The sequence below is a fragment of the Ceratotherium simum genome, chromosome X (assembly GCF_057802395.1).
Source record: "Ceratotherium simum simum isolate JZ-2026a chromosome X, ASM5780239v1, whole genome shotgun sequence".
Taxonomy (NCBI): domain Eukaryota; kingdom Metazoa; phylum Chordata; class Mammalia; order Perissodactyla; family Rhinocerotidae; genus Ceratotherium; species Ceratotherium simum.
Window position 1 is genome coordinate 5,302,590 of NC_141940.1, and position 13,348 is coordinate 5,315,937.

The following is a 13,348-nucleotide window of genomic DNA, read 5'->3' on the forward strand; positions in this document are numbered from 1 at the left end:
AAATGTTAATCTCATCCAAAATCACCCTCACAGAAATGCCCAGAATAATGTTTGAGCAAATGTCTGGACACTCAATGGCCCAGTCAAGTTGGACACATAAAATTAACCATCACAGATGGTTTAACTATTTTTTAATTTTAAATGAATTGATAAATATTTTAAATGATCTCAGTTTTAATTTCTGACATATTAAATATCAATAGATATAATGCTTATAGGAATGTAAAGGGGATCCAGAGACCAAATATTTGAGAAGCTCTGCTCTAGGGTAATGCCGTTATTGGGGATGGGGAGATCACTCCCCAACCCTGATCTTTGGCTTATTCCCCATCAATCTCACCCCTGGAGGCAGAGCCTGATTCCCTATGAGCATGTGGCTCTGTCCCACCACTTCTGATGGCAGGAATGAGAAGTGTGGGAAAGAAAGCACAAACCCCTAAAAGACACTCCCAAGGCACCCCAGCCCAAGAGAGCTCTATTTGCTAATGGATTATGATTATTTCTACCAAAACAACCACCTTCAACTCTCTCTCTCTCTCTGTATATACACACACACACACACACATACACACACACATACGCACACACACATAAATACATACATATACACATACACAGGCAGAACCCTGAACCACGTGGAGCATTTCAATCAAGCATATAAGAATTTGAAGGTTGATAAGATGTTTACAAATGGAGAAAGCAATGTGATCACTTGCAATAGTGCAGCGGGGCCACAAGTTTGTTAGCAACCTGGTAAACAATTGTGCCAAATGCAATGTGGGCAAAAAAGTAAGCCTTCAAAATGGCTGCCTCCTTCTGGCCTTCTGAGCAATGCAAGGGGTTTTTAAAGTGTCGTTGGAAAAAGGAAAATGTCGCTGAGGTATAAAGACTTTGGAGATGGGAATTCAGAATGGAGCCAGCTTTTTAGGAGGCTCCAGGTTACACAGTAAGATTGAGGCAGATGATACCTGGGCATTCATTTGCTTGGAAGATGGAAGAAGCATAAGGGGCCCTGTGCATGGACACCTATGAGCCCTGTTGTAGACTTATGAATGAATATTTGCTTCTTTGAGCTTCATGCTTACTTTTCTAACGTCCCAATTCCCTTTATAAACAATGAAAAGCTCTTATGTCTGCACCGAGCTTAGCAGTTCGCAAAGCACTTCCTAGCCCTCGTTACATCTGGCCCTCCCAACAACCACGGGAGTTGGGTGGCTCCATCTGTGGCTGGGCAAACAGGCACAGCCAGGACCCACGACTGGAGGGAGGCCCCTGTGATGGGCCTTGCACCCAGGGCTGTCCTCTCTTCTCAGCCCCTGTTGTATTTGGCCCTTAACCACTAACAGTTAAAGGAATTTATCTAGAGGTAAAGCCCATTGTCCCTCTGTTAGAGAGAAAATTAATGGTAGCTCTAACCACTTAGTCCCTGTTCACACTAAAGCATGATCAACAGGTGTGAGCTGAGCCTCTCTCTGCTTTTCCAGGGACAAGGGTTAGCAGAGGAGAGAGACATGGGGTCTGTCTCTCTGACTCTCACTGTCTGTCTGCACCCGGGCCTGGGCTGACAGGCGTGCAGCCTGGATCCTCTCCACCTCACAGAGAAAGCAAGCCCTGCACTGCCAGAGGATGGGTTGGTCCCGGCCATCACTGGTTGTTTCTCACCTAGACCCTAGCCCTATTTGCCCTGGGTAACCTCTATTCCCAACGAGCGTGTGCAGTTTAGCAGCCAGACTCTTTCTGAATTATGAGTGAGAAAACAAATAACAAGCTGCTAGCATGTGCCCCACTGAAATGTGGCCTGTGAAGGCTTAGCAACCACACGCACGGGCGGTCAGGGGACCCAGCAGGCCTCCTGCCAGCCTCGGCAGCCTGCGGAGGAGACTCATCTGGAGAGATGAAGTGCCAGGGGCCTAGGAGATGTGGAGAGGGATTAAGGTGGCTGAGGGGCAACACAGGAGGCCACCTGATACTTTTATGAGGGGTTTAAAGCCCAGCTTAGCTGCAGCTCCCCTGGCAAATCTTCCCTGACCACCTGTGCCCCGTGCACACCCACACGCATGAGCGCATGCATGCATACACACGCTCACAGGCACATGTGGTCCTGTACATGGTGCTGCACACGCAGACACATGCAGCCAGTGGCACCCCCATTTACACGCACACGGACACACAGACCCACGTGCATACTCACCCATGCCAGCTGTGCTGGGCGCCTCTCCTCTGTTCCCTTACAACCTGGGCTTCCCTCTGTGGGAGCCCTTAGCCCACTGGCTTAGAAATGCCCATTGCCTTCTGAAAAAGCCCAGGGAGACAGTGTCAGTGCACATCTCCAGGCTCCAGAGCTGGAGAGTCCGAAATGCTTCCTCACGGCTGCTCCTACTGCCACACATTCAGCCCTCCCTCCTGCTGGTTTCCTCCTCCTCCGCTGAAGCCAGCCCCTGCTCCCCAGGGCTTGGCTGAGGCTCTCTCTATGCTGATTAAGTGCTGCCTGCACCCGCTTCTCTGGGCGGGGTGACTAGCACACAGCCTTTCTGCCCCAGGCCCTTGGGCGGCCTCTGCTCTCCCTCCCCGCTCTCCTTCTCTGAGGCCTGCCTTGCGCTGGGGTCCCAGGCTTCTGGTGAAGGTCTATCCCAGGCAGAACTTTGCTTCTAGGACCCAGGCACCTCTCTTTCCCAGGCCCAGCCTGGATTGAGCAGTTCGCTTCCCTTCCACCACTGCTGCCCCGACCCAGGAGGGGTCCCACGAGTTCCTCCTCACAGTTGAGCCTAGATGAGTGATATGGTTTGAACTGTGTTGAAGTTCCCCTCAAAAGATGTTGAAGTCCTAATCCCCAGTACCTCAGCATGTGACCTTAATTGGAAATAGGGTCTTGTCGGAGGTTACCAAGTTAAGATGAGATCATTAGTGAAACCGGGGGCAAATTGCTTTAACTACACTCGGTTGTCTCTTTACAAAAGTAGTTAGATAATGAATTACTAAAACCCACCCTATAGATAATATCTCTGATGACTGGGTCACCATAGTAACAGGCGCTTAAGTCTTTCAGGAACTAAGAGGCGACTCCTTGTCCAGTTCAGGCTGGTTAAGACCACCAACTCATCAACTGGACCTGCGCGAATGACCAATAGGTGACACTTTGATGTCAAGGAGCTGAAAACTCCACCCCCAGATCACGGTAACACTGCCATTTTGTGAAAATGCATCCTATGAAGAGGCATGAAGCTTGACTACACTTGCGCAGATCATCAATTACCTCACTTCTCCTCACCTCCAATCATCTATTCCCGCACTTCAGACCGCCCTGCCTACTTATTCCATAAATATCCCTAATCCCCATTTTTTTGAGAGGTATATTTGAGATTAGTTCTCCTGTCTCCCACTTGGCTGCCTTGTGATTAAATCTTTTCTCTTTGCAAACTCATTGCCTTGGTGATTGGCATAATCATGGGTGGGCAAAACAAACCTGCTGCGGTAACATTAGGGTGGGCCCTAATCCAGTAGGACTGGTGTCCTTATAAAAGGGGGAAATTTGGACACAGAGACACACATACAGTGAAGGTTATATAAAGACACAAGGAGAATACCACCTACATGCCAAGGAACACCTGAGGCTGCCAAAGGTAAGAGAGAGGCCTTGAACAGATAGTCCCTCACAGCCCTCAGAAGAAACCAACTCTGATGACACTTTGATTTTGGACTTCTGGCCAGGTGGAGCCTGGCAGGGGCCACCTCGCTTGTGCCGTCCTGGTGAGCTGCCTTGAGGTGCCAGGCAGGGACCAGCTCTGCTGGCTCTGGTCTGATAGCACTTATCCCTCCCTCAAGCTGGTGCAAATGTTTTCCTGAGGGCCATGCCTGCCTCTCTGGATCATCCATCTGGTGGCTCCCAGTAACTTTCTGATGTTCATAAACGCAACACAACTCCTTCCTTAGTTCCAACCCTTCAATGGCTCCTCAAAGCCCCCAGATAAAGCCCCAACCCCAGTCCCCTCCCAAGGCCAGTGGGGTCTGCCTGGCCTGGCCCCTGCCCACCTCTACAGCCTCACCCAGTCAACCATCCCAGGAAGCTGGATGTCATCCTTCACTCCTCCCTCCCTCTCCCTTATGCCCCCATCCAATCCATGACCAAGTCCAGCCAGACTCTCTTCCAGCCAGCTCACTACTTGTCGCTTCACACCCACCACCACTACCACTCTGGCCTAAGCTCCCTCCACTCCTGCTGGGATAGCTGTGCCAGCTTCTACCCTGACCTCTCCACTTCCAAACTGCATGCCTGTCACTATTTCCACAGGGCACCAGAGGGATCCTTCACAAACACAATTTGACCACATCCATCCCCTACTTCTAAATACTTGAGTGGCACCTGATAACATTTAGAACAAAGGCCCAGCTCCCTAGCAAGGCCACAGGCCCTGTGTGACTGCAGCTCCATCACCCTCTCTAGCATTGTTTTGTGGTCTCCTGCCACTTGCTATCATTGATCCAGGAAAGCTCCCAGGGCCCTCCAGCATGATGGCATGGTTTCCCCTGGAAGAAGCACTGCTGGTGTGACAGGCTGGTTGGGTAGCCAAGGGAGCCACTGATCCCACTGCTTTCTCAGGAGAGGAGGAAGAGGGCCCCACCCAGATAGCAGGCTGTGCCAGGGCATCACCAAGGTTTCCAGGGCTGAGGTGGTCAGGGAGCGTGCATTATGCTCATTAGGCCTGGCTTCTCAGGACTGTCCTTCAGCCACAGATTTCTAGAAAGTACTCACCATGCTTGGCATTAACAGATGGCCTGTGGAAGTGCTTGAGTGTGAGTGTGTACATGTTTGTGAGTATGTGTGTGTTCGTCATACATGTGTGTCTGAGTGTGCATGTCTATGTATATATAATGTTTGGATATGTATATACACCCTCCACACAGGCATACATACATTTGTTGTGTGTTTGTGTGCATGTATATGTGTAGGTGCATTGGTGAATATGTATGTGTTTATGTATGTCTATAAGTTTATCTTTGAGTGTATCAATATGTGTGTATGTATGTGAATGTGTGTGTATGCGGTATGTGCATGTATATTTGTGTTTTTGTTTATGTACATGTATCTGTATTTATGTGTGTGTTCATGTCTGGGAATGGATGGGTGTGTATACATGGTGTATATGCGTGTGTGTGTGTGTGTGTGTATAAATATGTGTGTGTTCATGTGTGTGTAGGTATGTGCATATGCATGTATATGGATGTGTTTGTGTGTATAGAGTGGATGTGTATGCGTATCTGGATGTGTGTCTATAACTCAGTTTATCTGCACAGGTGTGTATGTCTGTGTACAGGCATACCTCGTTTTATTGCACTTTACTTTATTGTGCTTTGCAGGTATTGTGTTTTTTACAAGACCCTCCACCAGTTAAAAGACTATGACTTACTGAAGGCTCTGATGATAGTTAGCATTTTTTAACAATAAAGTATTTTTTAATTAAGGTATGTAATTTTTTTTAGATATAATGCTATTACACACTTAAGACACTTCAGTGTAGTGTAAATGTAACTTTTATATGCACTGGGAAACCAAAAAAATTGTATGACTCGCTTTATTGCAATATTCGCTTCATTGTGGTGGTCTAGAAGCAAACCTGCAATATCCCTGAGGTAGGCCTGTATGTGCTTAGGTGTGTGTAGGTACATATGAATGTAAGTATGTGTGTGTTTTGGGGGTGCAGATGTATACAGTTGTGTGGGTATGTGTTTGTATCTGGGCATATCTGCACAGGTGTGAATGTGTATGTGTGTGTGTAGGAAGTATGTATATGAGTGAGTATGTGTGTGTGTATGGATGTGCGAATGTGTGTTTGTATCTGGGTGTATCTGCATGGGTGTGGATGTGTGGAGGGGATGCATCTATGTGTCTGGGTATGGATATGTATGTGATGTGGATGTGTATGGGCATATGAAATTGTGTCTGTATCAAGTATATCTTCATGGGTGTGGGTACGGGGTGTACATCACGTACGATGGATGCAAATACATATATGTGTGTATATGTGTGTTCATATATCTGAGTGTATCTGCACAGGTGTTGATGTTTGTGTATGTATGTGTGGGGGTTACAAATATGTATGAGTGTATAGGTGTATGTCTGTGACTGGGTGTATCTGTACAAGTGTGGATGTGGGGAGGCCATGGGGGTGTGTGGGAAAGTGTGGATATGTGTGAGTGTGTGGAGGTGTGCCTGTATCTAGGTGTATCTGCACGGGTATGTGTATATATATTTGACTGGGTGTATGAAGATGTATACATTTCAGTGCATGCATTAGGAGTGCAGCTGAGTGTGTAGGTGTGTGTCCATATTTGGGTGTATCTGCATGTTTGTGCATGTATGTTTGTATGGGTGGCTGTAGGTGTGTATGTATTTTTTTGTGCGTACGTATACGTATATCTCTGTGTGTGTGTGTGTGTTGGTAGTGCAGTTGAGTGTGTAGATGTGTGTCCACATGTAGGTGTATCTTCAAGTGGGGGTGTGTGTTTGTGTGTGTCTATGTGTGTGTGTTGGGAGTGCCGATGGGTGTGTGGATGTGTGTCTGTATCCAGCTGTATCTGCACAGGTATAGACATGAGGAAAGTACATCTATGTGTCTATGGAGGGGTATGTCTGTTTGGGGGTGGTGTATGCATGGTGTCTGCCCGGAGCTTGCATCCCACAGCCCTCTGGGCAAGTCATCACCCCTCTTTCTTTTTCCTAGGTTTCCACAGGTGTAAAATGGGAACAGCAACAGTTCCTATCTCACAAGATGGTTTTGAGCATTAAACTGGCTTCCCCAACAGCAGATCTCTCCTGAGGGACCCAAGTCAGTGGACTCAAGGAGAGCCCCACCTTGAACTCAGAATAGTGAAGACTCTGACTTATAGCCTGCCTGGAAGATGCTGCAGGCCGAGGCCTGGAGGAGCTGTGGGCCTAGGCCCCCTTTTCTGGGTACCCTGGCCTCCACCTCCTTTCAGCCTGGTCTGCCCAGGGCCCAAAACCTGGGTCATCCCATCAGGACAGTGACAGCTCCTCAGCCATCAACTTCTGTACTTAAGTATGTTAGATGATGCTGAGCAAAGAAGCACTGAATTTAATAAAGCCCAGGAACTGGGAGAGCTCTCCAACCCAAATCAATCCTCGATGTGTTTTTAATTAAGTTATAGCCCTTGTGATTAAAGAGTGTGAATTTCATTACTGTGACCATTTATCAAAGAGTGTACCCACTGAATCTTTCCAATAGGCAGGAAAGAAGGCATTTTATTTTCATCAACACCAACTACCCTGCTTGCATCTTGACTGACTCATCAGGAAGAATTGTCTACCCTCCCAAACTGCCACCTCCTCGGTAATGACAAAACCATGCCCACTCCCACACTGCCCATCAATAGGCCAAGGCAGGTGAGTATGAAACCTCTGATTTGGTTCAGGAGTTCGTCCAACCCCCAACTAGCCAAGCTGCCCTGTTTCAAGGCAGCCCAGCCCAGGCCTCAGGAGTCAGGATGCATAGAGCAAGAAGCCTGAGCAGTGTCAAATGTTGGGGCTGGCCTGCCTTGAAACATGGTGGGCTTCAAACGTTGGCCTGGCCACAGCTCATGGGGCTACATGAATGAATGAGGACTGGAGGAGGGCAGAAAGGAGTGGAGTCATCATATTGAATGTTACCAATGGGAAGGCCACCTCAGGGACTGTGCTTCTGCTAGTTTCTAGATGCATGTGTTTTTACATGTGTTCTTTATATTTTTCAAGATTATTTTATTGAAGTATTATATACAGACAAGCGCCCAGATCATATGTGTATAACTTGATAAATTTCCCAGTGGGAACACACCTGCATGAGCAGAACCCAGATCAAGAAATAGAACATTAGTGCTCCCCGGAAACCCCTATAGTGCCCCTCATGGTCACTAATTCTGCTCCCTGCCCCAGTGGTAACCACTATCCTGAGTTCTACCAGTGTTTGCTTCTTTTTGTACTTTACTTAAATGGAATCATACAGAACTTTCTTTTTTGCATCTGGTTTCTTTTACTCAACATTATGTTTGTGAGATTTGTGTGTGAATATGCCACATTTATTTCCCCATTGTACACTTGATGGATATTTGAGCTGTATCCAGTTTGGACAGTATGAACAATGCTGTTGTGACCATTTGTGTACATGTCTACTGGTGAACATACATATGCATTTCTGTTGGTTATAATACTTAGTATTGGAATAGTTGAGTCATGTATGTATGTTCAGCTATAGCAGATACTGCCACACTGTTTTCCAAAGTGGTTGTACAATTTACACTTCCACTAGCAGTGTATGAGTGGTCTGATTGGTCTATATCTGTATATGAGAGTTCTGGTTGGTCTTCATCCTCATCAACACACAGTATTATTGGTCTTTTTCATTTTAGTCATTCTGATGGTTGTGTAGCTGTCCCAGGTTGGGCTCTTTGGGAAGTAGACTCTAAGATAAATATCAGTGTACAGGAAGCTTATTGGGGAGTGCTCTCAGGAACAGTATCTTTGAGGGAGTGAAGGGAGCAGGGTTAGGCAGGGGGGGAGGTTGAATTGTTAAAGCAGTCACACCAAAGATCTCAGCCAATCCCGTGGAGAACTCTGGAGCTGGGATGACCCTTCAGAATTGTCCCAAATTGGAGTCAGGGATGAGACTTTGTTCCTCATATCAACCAGTCATTGGATGCGGCCTTCCCCAGGGGAGAGGAAGTGTCTTCAGGCTAGGTGGCTCTTTTCAGCTGAGGGCAATCACCAGGAAGGGGAATCTCAGCTGTCAACTCTCTCAGCAGTGGGGGAGGTGGGTGCTTGGGTCCTCAAGGGGAGAGGAGAATCCAGGAAGCACACAGCAGAGTGCACTACAGCAGAGGTATTGCGTGGTAGTTGTAGTTTGCATTTCTATGAAGACTCCTGAGCTTAAACATCCTTTGGCCATTTGGACAGCCTCTTTTGTGAAATGTTTATTCAGTTCCTTTGCCAAATTTTCTAATGGGATGTCTGTCTTTTTCATATTGATTTGTAGGAATTCTTTATATATTCTAGATAGTTCTTTGGATGTATATTCTGGACATATATCTCGAACTATCCAGAATATATAAGATATAAAGAATTCCTACAAATCAATATGAAAAAGACGGACACTTCAATAGAAAATTTGGCAAAGGACCTGAATATACATATTGCAAATATCTTCTCCCTTCTCTGAGGATGGCCTTTTTCCTCTCTTAATGTTTTTTTTGATAAACAAAAGTTGTTAATTTTAATGTGGTTTAATTTATTATATTTTTAATATGGTTAGTGCATTTTGTGTCCCATTTAAGCTATCTTTGCCTGCTCTAAAATCATGAAGATGTTCTCCTATGTTCCTATTAAATGTTTATTTTTTTACCTTTTACAATTCACCTAGAATTGTTTCGGGTGTATGACGTGAGGTGGAGGTCACAGAGTATTTTTTCCATAAGATATTCAACTGACCCATAGTAATTTATTGACGAGACTATCTTTTTCATAAAGCAAGCAACAATATATGTGTGGGTCTGTTTCTGGACTCTTTATTCTGTTACATTTTCAGATTGACTTTTGATATCCTTGCACCAATATAACATTGTCTTATTTATTATATCATTCTTGATATCTAGCAGTGAAAAACAATTTTTAAAGCCTCCTTGGATTTTTATTGGGATAGTGTTGAATCTATGGATTAATGTGAGGAAGACTGATGTATTTATGGTATTTGGTCTTCCAAGCCACTAGTAATGGAATATCTTTTATTTAGATCTTTGTAATTTCTCTTGACAATGTTTTCTAGTTTTCAGCGTAGAAGTTTTGCACATCTTTCACTTATTTCTAGGATTTATTTCTAGATATGTGATGTTTTTTGACATTGTAAATGGTGTCTTTTCTAATCTTATTTGCTATTTATTTATTGCTGATATGTAAAAATGTAACTGATTCTTATATATTGACTTTGTGAATTCTAATAGTTTGTTTGTAGATTCTATTGGATTTATCATGTACCCAGTCATGTAGTTTGTAAATAATAGATTTATTTTCTGTTGAACTAGATTGGACCTCTGGTACAATGTGGAATAGAAGTGGCGATAGTGGGCAACTTTTTCTCATTCCCAATCTATGGGGAAAGATTTTAATATTTTACTGTTGATTATAATAGTTGCTGTAGTTTTTTGTAGCTTCCCTTTATCAGATTAGAAAGTTCCCTTCTATTCTTGGTTTGCTAAGAGATTTTTGTTTGTTTTATCATGGATGGCTATTGAATGTTGTCAAATGTTTTTCTGCATCTATTTAACTAGTTGTATGATTTTTCTCCTTTTTCTCTGGTAACATAATTAATCACATTGATTGATTTTCTAATATTAAACCACCCTCACATGCCTGGAATAAACCTCAATTGGTTATTGAATTAGATTGTGTTTCCCCAGAAGTGGACATCAGGTCAAGAAATGGAGTACAAGGAGGTGATTCCTGAAAACACCAGAAGGAATATGAATGTGAAGTGCTCTTTCTTTTTCTCTCTTTTTCTACGTACACACACACACTCATATATGTGTATATATACACATATATGCACAAATGGCGCAATAAATATATATGAATATATATATATATATATATACATGGGCATATATATGAGTGGAATTTGAATGGGAATATATATATAGATTTATATATGTGCATGTAAATAAATATATCAATAAATATTATTTGTGTATATATATTGGATTTGATTGGCTAATATTTTGTTAAAGATTTGTGAAACTATGTTCATGAGAGAAATTTGTCTATAGTATTCCTTTCTTGTAATATCCTGGTCAGGTTTTGGAATCAAGGTTATCGTGGCCTCATCAAAAAAGAAAGCGTTCCCCTTTTTCTGTTCTCTGCAAGAGCTTCTGTAAGGTTAGTGTTATGTCTTTCTTAAACGTCTGGAAAGATTCACAAGTGAATCCATCTGGGCCTGGAGGTTCTTTGTGGGATGTTTTTTAACTAATATTCAATTTCTTCAATAGATACTGGACTACTCAAATTTTCTGTTTCTTCTTCTGTCAGCTTTGGAGGTTGCATCTATTTTGTTTTTTTAATATAAGCACAAGAGAGCACCTAACTTGGGATATCATGTGAGATAAATGACCCTTGCAGAGATGTATCCATTGTCCCTGCCTGCTCCAGGGATGTAAAAGGTTAAGTTTATTTATGATAGGAATGGACTTGTCAAGTCAGAGCATAAAATGATCTGGAGGCAAATGCTAATGCATTGACTCTAAAGCATTTCCGTGTTATCAACAGCCCTCTGCAATTATGTAAATTAGAAATAAATGATTGGCATTCACAAATGTGCCTCAGAGCACATATGCATAATTAGCCCAGCACTGAGGAAGCCAGTTGTAGAAGGCAATTGTGACAAATCCACAAAAATAATGATTGTCGATTAATAGTTAATGATACATGTCAAGAGGAGTAGAGATACTGGGCCCCTCCTCTTCCAGAGTGCACTCTCCTTTCTCCCTCAGCCTGTCCTCCCTGCAGCGCTGAGCTCCACCTGACTCACCGCCAAGACTGGGAAATTGAAAACTCCAGGCCGGGATGCCACAGAAGTCTATCGCAAAGCAAGATTCAACAGCTCCCTTTTCAACTTGCAAATGGGCTGGAAGACGACCAGCAAGAATGCTCGAATGTCAAGCTTGTTTAAAAGCCACAGTGTTTAATGAGTACACGGCTGGCGCTTCATTACTAACACAAACCATCAGTAGTACCCAAGTCACAGTCCCTCCCCTCTCATCTTTAGGTAACAATTCATAGAGAAAGTGCATGTTGATTCTGCAGCTCGGACAATCTAATGTCTGGAATAACACAAGGGCACCAGTGCTATTAAAATCAAATGAGGTTTGATTGAAGGGCCCACAGAGCATGGAGACAGCACTTTTTAACAATCTGTGCACAGGTTACATGGTGGTGGCGTGGAAATTGATGAAAGAACAAGGGCACTAAAGGGAGCTACCTCACGTGTGCAGATTTCAGACATTCTGAGCGCCATGAGATACTCTGTTTAGGTGCAGGTCTTTAGTAAACTTCCCCTCCTAGGATGCAGGAGCAATTTAGAGCAGTGAGGTAAGGTATAACTGAAATCTCTTCTGGACAGAGCCGGGGAGAGGGCTGATATAGGGGCATTTAGACTTTTCAAGAGTCTGCAGAGTTTACTGATGAGCTCTGGCCAATCTTAACACCTTTTGTTGTGCCAAGGAGGGTCTTTCAGCTGACCAGAGTCTCCAGTGCAACAGCAACAGTCTCTAAGGGCTGGAGTGGAAAGAAGGGGTGCTGACCCTGGTTAGAAGCCTAGATCATGGCTCTGCTGGGCCACTGGCTCGATGCATGGTCTGGGTGAGCTTCTCCCCTACCCCATAATTCTTCAAGGTGGTAGGTGGGTGAAATCCCCTTGTGGGTAAAGAGCTGAGACTCACTGGAGGTGCAAGTATTTGGCAGCTCGGGAAAGTATGGCACGTAGTTCGTTTAGGTCTTTGCTCCAGAGCCAAGCCACTGAAGCTTTTGACAAAAAATACTCTGGAAATCCAGACTTGGGCACTCAGAAGACCTGGATTGAAGTCCTGTTTCTGGTAAAAAATCACTGGGTGACCTTGGGCAATTTCCTGCAGTACACAGTGTCCCCAAATGTTCAGTGGAAGGGTCTCCTGTTTTTCTAGGACAGAAATTCTCAAGCTTTGGTCTCAGAGTCCCTTTACACTCTTAACCATTATTGAGGACCCCAAAGAGCTCTTGGTTATTGTGGACTCTATCTATTGATATCTACAGTTTTAGGAATTTAAACTGAGGAAACTTTAAAATATTTCTTTATTAATTCATTTTAAAATAACAATAATAAACCTATTACCTGTCAACGTAAATATATTTTCCAAAACATAAATGATCAGTGAGAAGAGTGACATTGTTTTACACTTTTGGAAATCTCTTTTATGTCAGGCTTAATAGAAGACAGCTGGATTCTTGTATCTGCTTCTGCATTCAATCTGTTGTGATTTCACATGTTGTGTTGTCTCTAGAAAAATTCACTGTGCGATTGTGAGAGAAGGAGAGTGGAAATGGCAAACACATCTTACTATTATTGTGAAGAGTTTTTTTTTTTTTTTGTGAGGAAGATCAGCCCTGAGCTAACATCCATGCTAATCCGCCTCTTTTTGCTGAGGAAGACCGGCTCTGAGCTAACATCTATTGCCAATCGTCCTCCTTTTTTCCCCCAAAGCCCCAGTAGATAGCTGTATGTCATAGCTACACATCATTCTAGTTGCTGTATGTGGGATGCTGCCTCAGCATGGCTGG